The 18,699-nt window shown below is 39.5% G+C and overlaps 1 protein-coding gene across 2 annotated transcripts in view; it reads right to left on the bottom strand.

Moving 5' to 3' along the window:
- The window catches only part of stat5a (signal transducer and activator of transcription 5a), a 53,940-nt gene that overhangs the window by 22,506 nt on the left and 12,735 nt on the right, over positions 1–18,699 (bottom strand). Inside the window, exon 2 of one of the 2 annotated variants that reach the window (XM_042343174.1) lies at positions 4,930–4,994. The gene's annotated coding sequence lies outside the window, so the exon portion shown is untranslated. Of the gene's footprint in view, positions 1–3,138; positions 3,204–4,929; positions 4,995–18,699 lie in introns of those variants that run through there. The other variant, XM_007909498.2, reaches the window with a different exon arrangement.

Consider the following 18,699-nt stretch of genomic DNA (forward strand, 5'->3'; position numbering starts at 1 on the left):
TTGTGGGATACTGACATACAAGCGGCTATAAAACTGCTTCTTTCCTTCACATCTGTAGTTACCAGAAGGCTTGACTGCAGCAGATGGAACCTTGTATATTATGAGCTTTCAGTAGAGCTATAATCAGATTTGCCAAGACTAGAAAACATTATTTTAATCTCAGGAATTTATAGTTCAGAAAGCCAACAACAATAACATTTTAGATCCACAGCATCTGCTTAACATAAACCACAGAGACAAAAATCGGTTTCTTTCAAGTCTATTGGTAGTAGTGGCTGTTCCAGCTCATCTTTGTTTGGTCAGCCGGTGTCTGGCACCATCATCATTCTTAAGAGTTTCCAAATCAAACTGAAAATTCCATGTATCCCACCTACACGCAGAAATTCCAGACAGATTGTTGGAATGCAATGCGCACACGCTCCCTGGAGGGATGCATCCTCCTTACCTAATTCCAGAAAGTATTAGGCACAGATTGGCAAAAGCCAAGGCTTAGGGACCCCAGAGTACATGTTGGGGTACTGCTGGAGTCTGACCCGCAAAGCCGCATAGTTTGCCATCAATAGCACTGCCTGCCAAACTTTCCCGCTGCTTGTCCAGTTAGGATCACCCTACCCTTAGGGCTTTGGCTTTCAGGGTTAACAAGATTCCCTGCCCCTCGTGACTGATCTGTTCCTCCAAGGGGCCAGACTGGCTGTGCCCTTTGGACCTGTCTGGCTCAGGAACCACACGATTGAGATTGCCACCGAGGGCTGGCTTGATTCTTAAATTCCGTTGCCAAACGCTTCACCTTGGAGTCAGTTGAGCTCCAAGAAGACCCGGCTTACCTACCAGTCTCTGCAATTTCATTAGATCATATGCTCAATTTGTTACAAAAAAAACAAAAGATTCTGTTAGGATAATTCCAACAATGAATGTTAAAACATCCATTTTCTGGTCTGGAAATATTTCCAAATTCATTAATTCACTCAAGTAAATATTTTGCACTTAACCATTATAATTGAAAATGTGGAATGTTTCATAACTCCCTCATATCTACAACAAACAATAAATTACATTTGTATAGCGCCTTCACGTCAGGAGACGTGCCGAGAGTCCAGAACATGTACTCCTTATTCCAGACTGACCAGTAAAATTCTCAGACCAACCTGTATCTGCCCACAGCCCGCTTAACAGGATTAGAAGAGGTTTGAATGAACCAGTGAAAGTTCGGTGCAGGCAGAAGTCATTCAGCTTTTCTTACACATGCCCTGATAGCTTCGTAAAGGACTTCTCTACTCCAATCCCACTTACATGTTCCTTTGCTCTGCGAGTGAGGAAAGTTCATGTGGTTTGAGACTTTTTAAATTTGGTATTAACTTACAGAAGAACTTACATCATTGGCCATTTATAATATTGAGTTTCGCCACGGAATTTACAGCCCACGCCATCGGGCTGAAAGAGGAAACATTTGCAGAAAGCAACATGAGGGCACGTAGAAGGGATTCCCCAACTTAAATGGTCACAAAACGACAATGGTTAAAAAGAATTTCCCCGGCTAGGATGACATGAATTTCAGGAGGGGGCAAAGAAAATCAGTTCCACACAATAGTACGAAAGTTCCTGTACCAGTATTATTAACAGACTTCTTTTTGCCAGTAACAGTTCTTCTTTTTCATTTTTAGAAAAATGCAGTGCTACTTTGTACCAGGCCGACAACGTTAGGTCTCACCAAGATTGCTCATCGCTTTTTCGACACAAGCTGAGGCACTTGTGCTCCCAGCTGATAAATATTGGACTGCACAACATTAGATCACACAACACAATAGGTCCCATTCACTCAGAACTGTAACCCAGAACATCAATAACTGAACAGGGAAATAGCACTGCGTCACCAAAATCCAATGCCTTTAGTCTCCACAACTAATTTTCAATAGGTCTATTTGGTTATCTTTTAGAACCCAACCCCTGGAGCAATAACAATTGATTTTAAATGTCCCAGAAGCAATACTTAGCCTCCATTTGATTCCCACTTTTCCATGTAGCTGCAAGTTTTTGACATACTCATTTCTGCTTTTTAGTTTGACTCAGGTTCTGCAATTCATATTCTGCTCCACTGAAACTTTTCTATTCTTTGCATTGGTTTCTCTTTCTACTACAAGTTTGTGCAACATGGGCCGCTGCTGTAGGATGGGAACAGCAGTAATGGCCCTCAAGATTTGAGTACATTGAATACGCATAGCATAAGATCCGTGTTTGCACACTAAGAGTACAACTTTGTATTGCTTCAAGAAAGGAATGCAATGGGTTAAAGATCGAGAGAAAATTGGAGAAGGGAAACATGCTTAATGATACAGCAGCATTAAGCTTTAATCAATGCTGATTCAAGAGAAACTATCCACGCGGACTAAAGGCTTTTTAAAAAAAATTGGTGGTTATTACTCAAATTACGAAATTTGGAGCAAATAAAGAATATTGGGCATAACAAATTCAAAGTGCAACAGATCACTGAATAACTTTTCGCGATCTTTTTGAGGAGAAAGGGCCTTTGTATATTCTCAAAAGGGAAACGTAATAGCAAATCTTCAGTCCGCCCAACCTCCACCGGCAGAACGTATGGAATTTCTCATCCTGAAAGACATCTCACTCTTTGATAGGCACTATGTGTTTGTGCGCTTCCTATGCAATTGTATAGCTGTTTGCCTTTTTCTGTGTGGAAGATAATTTGAAGACTAGCAGCCGTTGGAATATGTGAAATTTGTTCTCTATCCAGATGATAAATTAGCTTATTTTTGAATGGGATCAAAACCACATTTAGTTCGAACATAGACCACAGTTCACAGTATTGACAAGCCTTGCTCGGACATCGTAAATGTATAACCCAACTAAATGAAACAAATTTGATCTGCCATACAGCTTGCATCTATCCAATTTCTCCAAGCTCCTGAACTGTCAAATATTAAGAGAGCTACGTCACTGTTATATTCACCCAAACGCAATGAATATATTAAGACAACTACTAAAACAAAGCAGACCAATGATTCCTCTGCAGTCCTTCTATATTGCTTTCTTTAATATTAACTCCTTTTTTATTTTACATTTAGAGGAATTATTGCCAACCTATTCTAACTTTTTTTTCATGCATTTCTCCCTTTCACTTACATTTCTGCTTCTTCCTTCCAGCTCTCACCGTCCATTTTGGAAGGTGGGAGCAACATTTCTGCAAAGTAATCGTCATTGGCTCAAAACCAGCCAATGTAATAGTAAAAGACTGATGATTGACAGCAACTCTGCTTCAAGTCAAATAGGAAGTGGGAGCAACGAGACTGTGCACACATCAGAGGCACCCACCAGAGACACCATCCTATCTTCCTTAATTCCTTCCACTCATCACCCATTGAGGTGATCAGCAGAATTTATACTAAATAAAGTTGATCAATAAAAAAATACATTTGACTATTTTGATTCTTGAATTGTTTACTAAGTGTTGATGGTGAGACGTTCTTTCATAATAAAAATAATCCTTGCACTTGGTATATATAGCGCCTTATCACTTCAGACGGATTTACTGTGAAATGGAGCGATTATGTATTTGTAGGCAAACGCGGCAGCATAATTTCACACAATGTTCCACAAACAGCTACGAAACAAATAACCAATTTTTATTTAGGGAATTGTTGGCCAGGACACTGAAGGAACTCCCTTGTCTTTCTGAATAGTGCAGTGGGATCTTTAGCATCCACCTAAACAGGTAGATGGGACCTCAGTTAACGTCTCATCCGAAGGACGGCACCTCCGACAACGCAAACTTGTTTGTTGGACACTGCTGTGTTCAATTGGCTGCCGCGTTTCATCCACAAAATATATAGTCAATTCACTTTTCAGTATATTCTATGAAAGGCTTTGAGAAGTCTCAAAGACGCGATAAGGCACTATAACAAATGCCAGGATTATTATTATTATCAACATATAGAAATAATTAAAAAACTATTGAAAACAAATGTACATTTCCAAGTAATTAATTGCCAGTTATTTCATACTGAGGCAGTCACTTAATAATTAATAATCCTCTTGTGCAAATGTGAACCGTTATCAAGGGCACGAAGCCCAAAGACAGGTGGGATCTATACTGACAGCTGCTGCTAACACAATAACTACGAAATTAGATTATTGCCTTATTATCAATCTCAAGTATTCATACTCCATAAATACTTTCCATAAATACACATTAGTATGGAAATATTCAGCTGGTCATGTTTTCTATTTCCTCCCTCGGTTCCTTTTGTGAAACATTTAAAATGTGCAGTGGAATCCAGCTTCACCAAATGGAAATTGGAATAGTCAAATATTTAGCCAGCCTATTATAGCTGACTGAATACTGAATTCTCAGTTGAGGCCACACGCACCTCTATCCTTCTATGTTAATTCTCATCTCTATTCCATTCTCTTCCTCCCATATCCCGACAAAGCAAACCTAGAATCAAAACACTGTAAAAGTTGACGATATTTTACGTTAAGTCTAAACTAGATGGGAATATGTTGAGCATTAACACAGAATAATCATTCAGCTCAGAAATCATTAATACTTTTGCATATTGACAGTGAATTCCAAGACTGCTGCACAATGGCGTTTTTTTGCAAACAAAATTTTCCTGGAAAAGGCTAGGAATAAAAACAAATAAGAGGCCTTTAAGCTTTCTCCTTCACAGCAGCAAGCCAACTTCTACCCAATAACGAAAAGAGGTCAACAGAGGCACTAAGTGACAACTTTTTCTGCATGCCCGTGAAAAGCTTCTCCGATAGACACTATTTCAAGATGTAAATGAACACCACAGTACCATGGCCAATCAGAAGCATTTTGTACTCCTTCCTGCCAACGCATGTAAGATTAGACACCAGAAATAAGCTGAAACATAGCCATTAATGTATGTGTACAAGAAAGGAAGGTCTTACCTTTTAAATAAAATCACTTTTAGCATAAGCAGTAAAGGGGTCTTTCTGACAACTTCAGCCAGAACCTGTAGAACAAAACAAAGTTTTATTAAAGCAACAATTAAAACAAGTTTCTCAGCTTACACACTATTACATAAGACAGGATACAGCAACCAACTTTTAAAAAAAAGTCACTTCATTATTGTACAATATCTTGTGAAAGGTACTAGGATGTGTAGAAAAAAAGTCTTCCACTCTGCAAGCCAAAGTCTTAATTTGTTTGTGTGTGTGTGTGCGTATGTGTGTGTTTGTGTGTGGGGGAGGATGGGGGGGGTGGGTGGCGGGGGGAGGAAGGGGGGTGGGTGGCAGGGGGAGGAGGGGGGGTGGGTGGCAGGGGGAGAGAGAGAGAAGGGACTCGGTCCCAGTTGAGTGTACTTTGCAGCATAAACCACCCTTGAAAATAATTCTTAAAACATTCCATTCCAAGTCTACAGTTCCCTCACTGCTTATCACTTTTACTCAGTAGCAACCAAGTTTGACAGCAAAAAATAATAATTTGAGATAACCCTGAAAGAAAGAAACATAAACTGCTTAGCTGGCCTGGCAGATACACCATACCAACCAGCACAAGCAGCCAGTGATACATTACTTACTAAGGATACTTGCAGTTTCAGCAAGAACAGAGATTTTCATAACGTAAATTTCGCCCACAAACGATTACACTATTAGTATATATCTTACAGTCACTAAATACTACAATGTCACCTGTCCAAATAAAAGGAATCACTAAATTGAAACCAGTAAAACTAGTTCCTTCCCATAATTTATACCACAGATTTTGAATACATAAGCTACTGGAGAATACATGCTACACAATAGTTGACCACGCACTTGGTCAAAAGTGCAGTGCTACCCCAGGACAGTGCTGATCCTGTATGCATGTACAACACTGGAACCCTTTCTTCAATCATGTTTTAAACTTCACTTTTGAGTTTGGCAAGCAATAACATTCCCTAAACTCACCAAAACCACTACAAACAGCAAAATAAATTTTGCTCAAATTACCAGCTTCCTGATACCAAATAGCAAAACCATAGACCTTTCTAAAATAAGAATAGTACTAGTGTTGCTATATATACACACTTAGATTAAGGAAAAGTTGATAAATCTATCAAGTAAAGCTCCTTTGACTGTAGTATCCGATATCCAATTTCATTATTTAGATCATCTAATAAGCTTTACACAGACTTGCAGTAAAACTCCATTGACCTTTCTATAACCTGTTTATTTTATGAATTCAATTTAATTTAAACCTAAAACGCTGCACAAAGTGTTAAGACCGCAATCGGTAGGAAACTTGGCTAATGTATCCAGAAAGGTTGTAGTGACTCAGTGGACAGTCACTAATCTCACAAGCAAGATCAAGTAGCAACATAAAAATGCAGTCAAACAAGCGAGAATGATTAACTCAGGCCACCAACATCAATTTACTCTGCCCCATTCAATTCTGAAAGGAAAGGATAAATCACAGGACACAAACCGTCCTGATCAAGAAGGCTCTTTGGTCCATTTGATATTGTTTCATATTCTTTCAGAATACCAACCATCTTCCCATTGCAGCATCAAGACATTTCTCAAATGAATCCAACATTCTAGCTGCAAGCAATCATCATGGTAAACCATCATAACTATAGATCACCCTTGGTGCAACTAAATACTTTCTGGTGTTTGTTCTAAAATTTCTCTTCAATTCTCGTCCTGTGTCCTCCAGTCCTTTGGTATATCTGAAAATATTTTGAATTGATTATTCAGTTTACACTGTGTGTGGAATAGAGCCATTTACAAATTAGCTGCTGCATTCGCTTACAAAATAGTTACCACACATTACTGAAACTCTGAAGCTCTTCGAGCACTCAATCAAATAAGGACTTATTATTATTATTATAAAAATCAAGTCAGTCACTAGTTAGCTTCCTTCCATCAATCTCGCCAGTGTTAGCGAATAGTTTCCAGTCTGTGATTGGATGATACTATAGATATGAAACTGATTAAGAAAGCATATTTTTAACGAAGATCTAATTTTCAAAGCACTATTGAATTTTGAGTAAGATAAATCATCTCATACAGTGGAATATGCCGCTCTAATCCCAGTTCTCTGCCAGTTCCCCTGTTCCCTCCTCAAATGCTTAGGCAATCAATACCTTGATGAAAACAGAAAGGACTTTTAAGCACGAATACACTGATCGTTCTGTGTTGCAGTCCAAAGCAAAGTATTGCCTTCAGTGTATTTAATATATTGCCTCTGCAGCTATATTTGTCTTGAAACAAGCTACTCGTTCCTGAACTATGCTACTAGTATACCAGCTGCATTCGTTTATTTTCATCAGTCCCCTCCATGCCTATTAGAAGTGCTAAACAAAACCATTTATCTTCATAAAATGTGTTAAGATGAAACATTCTAGCAGTCTCAAGGCTCTGCTATCAATTATCAGTACAATTGTTTCCGTGTGTCTTTTCTTCACTCTTAGCATAGTTCAACAGATCTAAAAACAATTATGAGAGAGAGCTGTACGTACTTTGTAATCGCTTATCACAGGTCCCCTTCTTCTATGCTCTGAGACGTTCCCCTGCGTGAGGAACACTATACAGCAACAGCAAGTTGCTGTTGAAGTTGTTCTTTGCCCGTCATTAAGGATAAAAGAAACATCTTACAGCTACCCTTGCTGTAATTGGCAAACGCAGTACAGATCAGGAATCAAACCAGGGGCCTTCCCAGTCGATAGGGTTCAGCTCCACAATGTGCCACAAGTCATTATCAACGAAATAAAAGAGGAGCAATTACAACAATAACTTGCACTTATATAGCGTCCTTCACCCCGAAGTGCAAGTTGTTGTCAATTATCATACTTCTATTCTGATTTTGTCAATCCATTCGCAATGGGTTAAGTGTACAGTAGTGTGCTGAATCATATCATTATTTTAGAATAATAATATAATAAACAATAACAAATTGGTCATTTTTAATCCACAACTATTTGTGGGACACTGCTGTGCGCAATTGGCTGCCGCGTTTCGCCCACAAATATACGGTCAATTCACTTTACAGTATATACTGTGAAGCACTTTGAGACATCTAGAAGACGTTAAAAGCTCCATATCAAATGCAAGGATTCTTATTATAACTTAGAATATGAAAGAAACCATAACAAAAGTTGAAGGTATTAGGTTGCATTACTTAATACAGATGTACTAGAGATACAGATTGTTTTAAACAAAACAGCACTTTACAATTTCTGAACTGATACAATAAAACTGATCATAAAACAAAGAAACTAAAAATCCACTGATCCTTGATCTGTACTGAGTCTGGTTTGGTCAGTAGGATATCTTTTTTGGCCACAATGTCCTTGGGCAATGTCATTGGCAATTAAATCATGGCATTAGAAGTGTTGGATACTTGAGGAAGAGAGGGCTTTGTGACTTGCAGGTCCAGGAGAATAGCTGAGCAGTCTGTGGAGTTACACGACAGTCAATCAGAGCATACCAGAATGTGGAAACACTTTAGCTTACACTGACGATATAAAGTTTAGCGTGTTTTATCACGGTTTCTGAATTGGTAGGCAGTTGGAAATATTGGAAGCAGAATTTGCTAGTAACTCCTGAAAAACACAAAAAGGGTGGCTCCTTAGATACTGTGGGTTTCCTGTTCATTTCCCTGCTAGTTTTATAGGTTTCAAGTGAAATAAACTATAAGCTTGTTAATAGGTATTTTGCTACTGCTAACAGAACATCAATTTCATAAAGATGCATTTGGTTATTCATAATATTTCCTTAATATAGATGACGAGACAGAAAGGAAAATTTGGTTATCGACCAAGATATTTCCTATTGATATACAGGTTGAAAATAGCATTCTGCCAATTGATCCAAGATGCTCTAACCATATTTTTCAAGCCTGCAGATCCTATAATTCCTATTAAATCCTGTTCTGGCCATTTATCTCTCCGGGATCGTGAAATTATCCAAGTATGGTTTCCCAGACTAATTGACCAATTAAACAAAAACTGCATCTCCTGCCAACTGATCCCAATGATCCTAATACATTGGAAGCACCAGTGCAGCATGTCATTTATTCAACTGTTCATTTGGCTGGTTTCTGGAGTCCTGTAGCTCAGTGGTTAGAGCACTCGCTTTGCAAGCGAGAGACCTGAGTTCAATTCCAGGCAGAGGGCGAAACCTCGGGCAAGTTTCCTTACTCCACACAGAGCCTAATAATAATCCCTCCAAAAAAAAACAATAATAAATTGGTCATTTTCAATCTACGACTGTTTGTGGGACATTGCTGTGCGCAATTGGCTGCCGCGTTCGCCCACAAATATATAGTCAATTCACTTTAGTGTGCTCTGTGAAGCGCTTTGGGACGTCCTCCCGACGTGAAAAGCGCTATATCAAATGCGAGGATTATTATTATTATTATTATTAAGAGACAGCAATGAATACTTTTTCTTAAAATCAGTCGTAAATCAGTATAAATATCTTAGAACAAGATTTGACCATCAGGAGTGAGTTCTGTAAAAAAAATCATTTGTAAGAACTCAAAATATGTGACCACATTTAGCAGTTAGAGCAAACGTTAAAAGATTTAATCAAAATATTAAAACCACTGTCAAATTTACTGGAGAATCAGCGTTTTCATACAATATTTGGCGCCAATGATGCAAGAAATTGTCTCAAGTTGGAACAAAAAAAATTCTCCATAGGCTTAATATTAGTCTTTTTTGTGTTAAATGCCAATAAATGCTTGAGACACAATCTTACTTACCTACCAAGAAACACAAAGTCAGTCAATTGTACACATCATATGCAAGACGAGACAAAACACTGCAGTGACCTACAAAAGCCCCTTAATTTTTATCAGGATAATTATACTTCAGCTAAACCCCACGCTCCAATACAACTGTAATGATGAGGTTTATCTGAGCTGGTGCCCGTGAACAAAGCCTAATCTCCAATATTAATGTCGGATGAAAACTCTGCATATTTATTAATTTGTACATGTACATGGTAAACCTACATAGATACAGATTAGAAGTATCCACACAGAATCTCACTAAATCCCATGAGGTCTTTAGATAAAATGTTCAACCCTCAATTATTTTTTTCAATAAAAGCCAAGGACTTCTCAATCAAGTATACAGTAAATCTTCAAATCTATTGAATATGGATACCTTCTTCAGAAAGTAGGCACAGCTCGGCTGAATGGCATCCTTCCATGTTGTAAAACTCTAATGTTTGCATTTGATATAGCGCATTTTACCTCATCATGGCAAAATGTCTTAAAGCGCTTCACAGTAATCACTATTAAACATAGTAACTGTATTTCTAAGCACAAGTGCCATTCAATTTGTAATGTCACCCAACAGCCAGGACCCCCAACCCTTCTCTTTCCAAACAGTCATAGGTTCTTTAACACCCATCTGAGCAGGCAGACAGGACCTTGGTGTTTAATGGCGTTAATGGCTCATGTGAAGGACAGCACTTGCACGACAGCACAACAATCAGCGTCGACCTTCAGCTTAAGTTAAACCCACATCATTCTGACACAGAGGCAAAAGTGCTACCATCTGAGGCAGGCTGACATGATTCTATTGAACAACTGTAAAATGCCCAATGATAATTGAAGGAAAGCACACCTCATGTCTGGATAGCAATAATATTGAAAATATGATTCTTTAATCCAAATTAAAAGTTTCCCTGATATGTTCCTTGTTTCTTAACGAATTAAAATGAATTATTTCTACTACCACAGATCCCTACTATGAGTTTACTGACCTCGGTTATATCCCAATCCAACATTAAATCTCTATAATACTTCGACAGTCTGCCATCTGGGTCAGTTAATACTGACAAGAGATAAATAGGATAAAGGATAATTTCCAAGCTCATGGACAAATATATTGCATTCATAACGCAACCCAAAACATATTTTTTATATAATTTTCAGAAATAAAACTGATATTGAAAAATTATACTCCAGTAAAGATGCATTGAGAATTGCTGTGATGAGTTACTCTGTATCCTGACCCAAAATCCTTCATAAATCAATCACTTATTTTATTATTGTTTGTAGCATCTTGCTTTGTACTATAGCTGTAAAGCTTAAATTCAGAGTCTGGATGATAATAACCCTGTTTAAACATGTGGGTGCTATATCAAATGCAAATATTTATACACTATTACATTAGAAAAGGAAGAGAGCGCAATAGTAGTTTTTGATTTTCTATGTTCACCCACAAAATAGTCAAAATGTACAGTCAAGTCACTTTGCAGTATATTCCGTGAAGCGCTTTGAGATGCCTCGAAGACATGATAAGGCACTATATCAAATGCAAGGATTATTATTGTGTACTCACTCCTGATAGTTACAACTGAGTACAACAAGATCACAAATGCTTAACTAATTCACATTAACAATCTCTATTAGTTAGCAGGAGTCTGAAATATTACAAGATGTAACATTTAATTTAAACAACTATTTTGAGTAGCACAAGACAATGCTGGACAACCTTATTTACATATCACAAAATCCAGCACAATTCAATCTGGAGGATCAAACATGATTAAGATAGGATTAAGAGAAAGATAGGACAGTGAATGCCTCAAGAACCATCTTTAACACATTTGGTTTACCTCAAAGAGTTCCCTTATTGCACAAAAATAAAAAGGTACTTGGCTCAGGAAGCTCGAGTTCAGTCAATTTTGAGAGACAATCGGAGATGTCAAAAATCCTTGCAAGTCAACTTCACATCCAGGTCATTTCAATCATATGCCTGCATTCAGCCCAAATTGTTGTAAATGCATTAAAAACAAGCTGTTATAACAGCAAAGAAAGTACGGAAAATCTGCTGGAGAAGTAGCCACATCCTGTTTACATATGCTACAGAAACTGCAAATTTTCGATAAGTTTGAACATGACAATGTAAACAGTGCATAATCAGCTCCCAACAGGGCAGCTCACATCAGGGGAGATGTTACAATCTTAATGAACATTCATAACCCATCACATTTATTACTGTAATGTTTTACATAAAATTTATCTTTGATACGACAATGGTCTTCAATCTTTCACTAAACAGATGTACACAGCCAGCATGCCAGAATCTATTCAGTATCTCTGAGAGGAGATTGCAGTTAGAAGATGAAGCTGATGAACCCAATCAAATTCACAATCTCCTGCCTTTGCATTTTAGGTTTGTGGAGGATAAAGAATGAAGAAGATTAGGTTTTTTTTAATAGTGATCTTTGCTCTTAAACTCCTTTGTATCCCAAGCCCTTCCTGACCTGTACTGTCCATTGGCAAGATAGATAAAAATGAAAAGTTAGTTGAGTCATTAAAATCCCACAGCACAATATTCTGGGACATATTATAGACATATTCCAGCATGTCAAAAATAGCCTAACTGATACTGGGGATGATGTGGTGGGAGAGCACTACACTGTCAGAGATCCGAGCTCCACCTCCTTGCCCCACTACTTGCTGACATCATCAACCTCTCCCTGTCATCTGGCACTGTTCCTACCCCCCTCAAAACAGCCACTATCACCCCCACCTTGAAGAAACCTTCCCTTGACCTATCACAGCTATCCAGCTACCGGCCCATCTCCCATCTCCCTTTTCTACCTAAGGTCCTTGAGAGAGCCGTCACCTCCCAGCATTGCTCTTTCCTCTCCTCCCACTCCCTCCATGAGCCCCTCCAATCGGGTTCCCGTGCTGCCCCTCTGGTCAAGGTTACAAATGACATCCTGACCATGTGCGACCAGGATCTGCCTCCTTGACTGCTCCGCCTCCTTTGATACTGTGGACCACTCAATCCTCCTCCACCATCTCTCCTCCCACCTCAACCTTCAAGATTCTATCCTTGACTGGTTCAGGTCCTACCTTTCACACCGCCTCCACTTCATCTCCGCAAACAGCTTCTATTCCAGCCCCCACACTATCTCAGGGCTCTATCCTCGGTCCCCTCCTTTTCACTCTCGACATGCTCTCCCTTGGTGATATCATCCACAGACATGGGGTAAATTTCCATATGTATGTGGATGACACTCAACTCTATCTCTCTGCCTCCACCCTCAACTCCAAGACTACTGGCGTCCGGACCAAATGCCTGTCCGATATCAAACCCTGGACGAGGGACAACTTTCTCCAACTAAACATCAGCAAGACCAAGGCATTCCGGATTGGCTCTGAACTGTCCTTTCTCCCCCATATTCACGCCATGACCATCACTGCCTCACACCACCTCCACTACTCCGCCATTGCCTCACTCCTCAGGCTGCCAAAACTCTCACCCACACATTTGTCACATCAATGCTCAATTATGGAAACTCCCTCTTCATCAGCTTTCCCAACTCTTCTCTTCACAAGCTGCAGATCATTCAAAACCATGCAGCTCATGTACTCCCGCACACCAGGCTCCATCTCCCACTCTCGCCCGACTCCACTCGCTCCCCATCCCTCAGAGGATCAAATTCAAGACCCTCTTCCTCAATTTTAAGGTCATCCATGGCCTTGCCCCCTCCTACCTCTCTAACCTGCTGACTCCCTATCAATCTGCCTGCTTCCTCAGTTCAGCGGGCTCCAGCCTGCTCTGTCTCCTGCCCGACCCACCCTACCATCGGTGGCCAGGCTTTCAGCCTCTCTGCCCCCACACTCTGGAACTCCATCTCACAATCCCTTTGCCTCACTTCCTCCCTTGCCTCCTTCAAGGCCGGTCTCAAGACCCCCCTCTTCGATAGTGCCTTCAGTCACCCTCCCACCTCTCTGCCTTCCCTCACCCTCACCCCTACCCCACCCCTCCCTCATGCGTCCTTGTGACGTCCTCTCGATGTGAAAGGCACTCTATAAATGTAATTTTGTTGTTCTTCCTGTGCTGTCTTGGGCAAGTCTTTAAACCAAGGTGTAATATTCATTCCAGAAGCGTTACCAAAGGGGAAGGACTGTAAAATCCATTTAGAATTGTACATACATAGGAAGGAAAATTACAGTTCTCAATAAGGGAGAGTTTAAAACGTGAGAAAATGACACTGATAAAATGTTAAGTGTCATACAATTTCATATATTCAATATATGCGCCAAAACCATTAACCGTGATGAAGGAATAAAATCCCCCACATCAAGAAAATATGGACGTGGGAAATTTACCATTGTGTTTGTACTTGATAGAATTCATTAATATCAACCAACTCTACACCTAGATTTGAGCTTAGTCTACAACAACATTAAAGGACAGTCATGGAGTTGTGTTGCAATACCAAGGCGTCTTTTTTCCTCTCAAGGGCGTTAAAAGATGCCAGCCCCTCCCAATGGCACTTCAGAAAAAAATGCATGCTTCATCTGGTAGCCTGGTCAATAATTCTCCCATTAAATCTTTCACTTCATGGCTGATTGCGGGAACTCTTGTGATTGCCAGATTTGACTACAAATAAAGTCACTACACTTGACAGCTATTACTCATGAAGTGCAAGAAGATGTTTCAAGGTTACAGGAGTTATATCAAATCAAGATTATTATGCTAGGTTCAAAAGCTCTGAACACATGATCTATATTATTTTGAACAAATGGGATTGGATGCTCAGCTCATACGATGCCAACAATGTTAAAAAGATATCAGAAACAGAGCAAAAGGTATAAAGTACAAGACTGCAGTTTAATCGATCAAATTCAGATGACGTGGATAAACCACTTGAGCTGTGCTGCTGCAGTTTATGACATCAGCTGAACTCTTCAATTAAATTATAGCCTCATTATTCACTCCCAACCCATCCATTATTCTAACACCTTTGATCTGTTGTAAAGTTTAGATCAATTCATTTTTAATGTCAAGTCAGCTTCTTCCTGTCATATGAGGACAGATAGCAATAAACCAATACAAAATTCATTTGTGCTGTTCAAATACAGAAATCCGTCTCAAATGTAAAATGACTTTCTTTCCCCATGGGAGCATTAGAGTGCTGCCCTAAATATTTGTAGAATGAGACAATCATAAAAGATGTAAAAATTATAATCAAGCGTTCCAAGGCGAATAATTACTTGGCAAACCGTGGATTTGCTCTCACTTTGTGGAACAACAGTTCAACAAATTGCAAGGTGAAATCACAACTTTGAAAATGAAAAAAACATTAAAGCATGTAATCCCCTACGAAGGCGCACAAAATTCTCCTCCAAAGCCACATAATTCCCTTAGCACAGCGAAGGGGGATTAGGTGACTACTCCGATGTTACAGCAGATTTATTGAAGGCCAAAACCTCTGTTTTTTTTCTCCAAGATGCTTAAACAATGCTACTACTTCTGAAGATTGCTTTGGTGGTATAAATGTTAGTCTGCAGTCCACAGATATTCTGTAAACAGTCTGGGATAACACTGGCTTTACTGTTGTATTTTAGGAGGTCATTAGAACTCTCATTTTAATTACAGCTTTATAACTCCCGCCGCAGCTTCCATTACTTTGACACGTTTCCAGTCTAAGAATATTAACCAAAAACAGATGTGTCTAATGAGGCACCGGCCATTTTCCAGTATTTCATGCAGAAGGTGTGGAAAAAAATTTAATATTTCATGAACAAAATAAACATTGAAGTGTGTTATCCCCTACAAAGCACACAAAATTCTCAACAAATATCTGCCCAATCTCACAGTCAAATGCTTTGTTGCTCATCCATCCAGCATCAACTCAAATGACTCTCCTTCAGAGTTCACTACGTGTTAAAAGAAAGCTTCATCCCGTGTACACTGCAACTGGCACAGAGAGAGAACCAAAAGCTGAAATGTATTCCATTCCCAAAAAACAGCACATTCCACAAGTGTAAAAAAAACTTGGCTCCTTAACGTTTATTGCACTATTTTTAACCCAGTTCTCAGTCCAATTTTAAATTATGTTTGGCGAACACTTGCAAATGAACCTTTTGATACTGGCCTCAGCAATTTCACTGTCAACAACTATGGACACTTGCTCGATATTATGATGATAGCGTCAGTAGTGCGCGGACAAATGCCTGGCCACCATCAGCACGCGTTCTATTCTTTCAAATTCTCACTGTACAAAGTTATGATTCAAAAGACCAAATATACTATAGTCCTTTTTTCAAAAAAATAAGGGTTACTGGAGAGAATGTAGAAAAAAAGAAATATATCACAAGGAAAGAGATATCTCAAGGTCACAAATTCCCTTGAACAACTTTAGTACTAAAGATCCAAATTTAATCCATGTATTTCAAGGTGTATCCATTACACCTGTGTCTCCTATAATTGTTAATATTCGCACAGCTTCTTGAAGCTTTCACAACTTTAAGAACCAATTGAGACACTGCTCATTTGTCAGGAATCCAAGCAAAACGCCATTAATTTTAAAGCTTTCCATCAACATGCCATTTGCCAGAAAAAACATCTTCAAAAATTGGTTTGAAGCCTGGAATAGGAATTAAGTGTTCTAAAAATAAAAAGTACGAATATTTCTCCTGAAATGATGACTGGACCCAAATGTGCAAGAAAGTAAGCTAACGCAACTTTGGATGTACTGCTGATTCGACAAAGCTTGCTAGTACAGTATCTGTTCAATTTGTGTAATGTAAGTAGAAGGTAGCAAATTTTTGTTGCTTCTTGCAACATGGATGAAATAGGTACAGGAACAGCGGTTTCGCTGCAACTCATTTCGTGGGTGAATTGGCTTCTTTTGAGAATAAGATGAAAAGATATCAACAGTCCAACAAGCAACACTGGATTTACAACAAGGTAAGCAAGTGCACAGGTCCCAAGCTCATCACAAAAGGCACCAGCACGTCCTCCCGACTTGAAAGGCGCTATACAAATATAATTTTGAATTGTATCTGGAGAGAAATAGAAATCAATGCAAGAACATTTCTTGGTAACTTATTCCAATCTTGATATCGAGAATAATACATTGCGGGCCTCTAGTTGGGTTGATAAATCTCAGGCATGTTTCCAGCCCCAAATGTGAAATAAAGAGTTTATGACACCTCTACGCGAGATACAGCAATTTGATAGAGAAGCCAGAATTCACACATGCAACATTACAGATGCATGAAACTGATTGAGAAAAATACAATCTGTCTTGTTTCCGATAAGTATTACACCCACCCCAAAACAAACTCTACTGTACTACAGTTAACACCATGTCAACAGGGCTTTTTCAACCTTTACAGTCCCAATTATCATAAAACATAATCCGTTTTTGCTGAAGCGACTAAATAAGAGAGGTGAGGATTAAAAGATTAAATCAGACTAGACAGATGGTAACACGCTGACTTGTTTGGTAGCTTGGCTCAGTCGTAGCACTCTCGTCTCAGAAGGTTGTGAGTTCAAGCCGCATCGGAACTTGGAATTATCATCTAAGCCGACACTCCAATCGCTGTTCAGGTGAACGTGACCGCGGGTTAATGTCTCACGCAAAGCATGGCAACTCCGACAGTGCAACACACAGCAGGACTGCATTGGTGCATTAAAGATCCCATGGCACTCTTTGAGCATTTCCTAGTGTTCTGGCCAACAAATCCCCAAATAATTGGTCACTCACACTCCATAGCTGTTTGTGATATTGCTTGCGCAAACTGGCTGTCGCGTTTCGCCACAGCACGTGCTCCCAACATGAAATCCAGTTTACAGTATATCCTGGAAAGCACGTTGAGACATCTCAACGACATGAAAGGCAGTATATCAAATGCAAGGATTGTTATTATTACTGCGCTCATTGTGCAGTGGTCTAGACATAAAAACCACGGTTTATGCCTACTTGAATGAAAACACCATCAGAAACGTAAACAGACTAACAACAAAATTACATTTGTATAGCGCCTTTTACTTCGGGAGGAAGTCCCAAATGCGCTGGACATAAAAGCTAAAAGAGACAAAAGCTCAACTACAAAGAATATGAATATGATTTACGCACAGTTTTCATCATTTTGTGAATCTTCATGTTTTATTTGACCAATAAATCAACTTTGCTTAAGCATGGACGTAAGATCTAGCTATGCTTATTTTCGCACTCTGCACTGTTCCCATGCACAGTATTTTGACAGTTCCACTAAGATTAATTCTGCGGTCACACTTCTTAATAAATTATTGACTTTATTATGGAACAGTATACTTCTGGGTTCCTCTCTCTCTGTGCTATCGTAGCGATTAATACAGTGGGGGGTTTAAAGGACCCTTTAGGGTGGGGGGAGGAGGGGGCTGATTGGGACATTCAGGAATGGAGCAAAGTGGTAAAATAAACTTGTGTGCCATAGTGAGCATCTTCAGTCTGTCCATTCAACAGTTGTACTACATCCACGTAGTTTACCAGTCTCTGTACCCACAGGGGAAGTTGACCAGGTACAGTTGCTGAGCTCAGCTAAAGGATTACGGGTTTGACGGTCCGTGATGGCTGGCCGGCCGACTTCAGTTCACAGGCCCCAGGGGGACAAACACAGTAAACCGTCCACCACTAGACCCGCTCTGCCAGCTTCTCTCTTTCCTCCTTGGACTCCATCGCATATCCCCCAGGGAGTTTGGGTGGAAGCCAAATTCCATCCTTTTTCACACTCTCTGCCGAGTGGCTGGCCCTCTAGCAACCAGTGAGCTCTTGGCCAAGGCTTCAAACTAATCATTTCTACCACAGAATGAATAAATAAAATTTGCTAAATTAACATGGATTCTTCAAATAACTGGAAGGAAATGATTTTGATATTTTAGATTTCAGGCTGTGAGAGAGTGAAGAAAAGGAAGAACTGATTTA

Source organism: Callorhinchus milii, unplaced genomic scaffold, assembly GCF_018977255.1.
Source record: "Callorhinchus milii isolate IMCB2004 unplaced genomic scaffold, IMCB_Cmil_1.0 Scaffold23, whole genome shotgun sequence".
NCBI lineage: Eukaryota > Metazoa > Chordata > Chondrichthyes > Chimaeriformes > Callorhinchidae > Callorhinchus > Callorhinchus milii.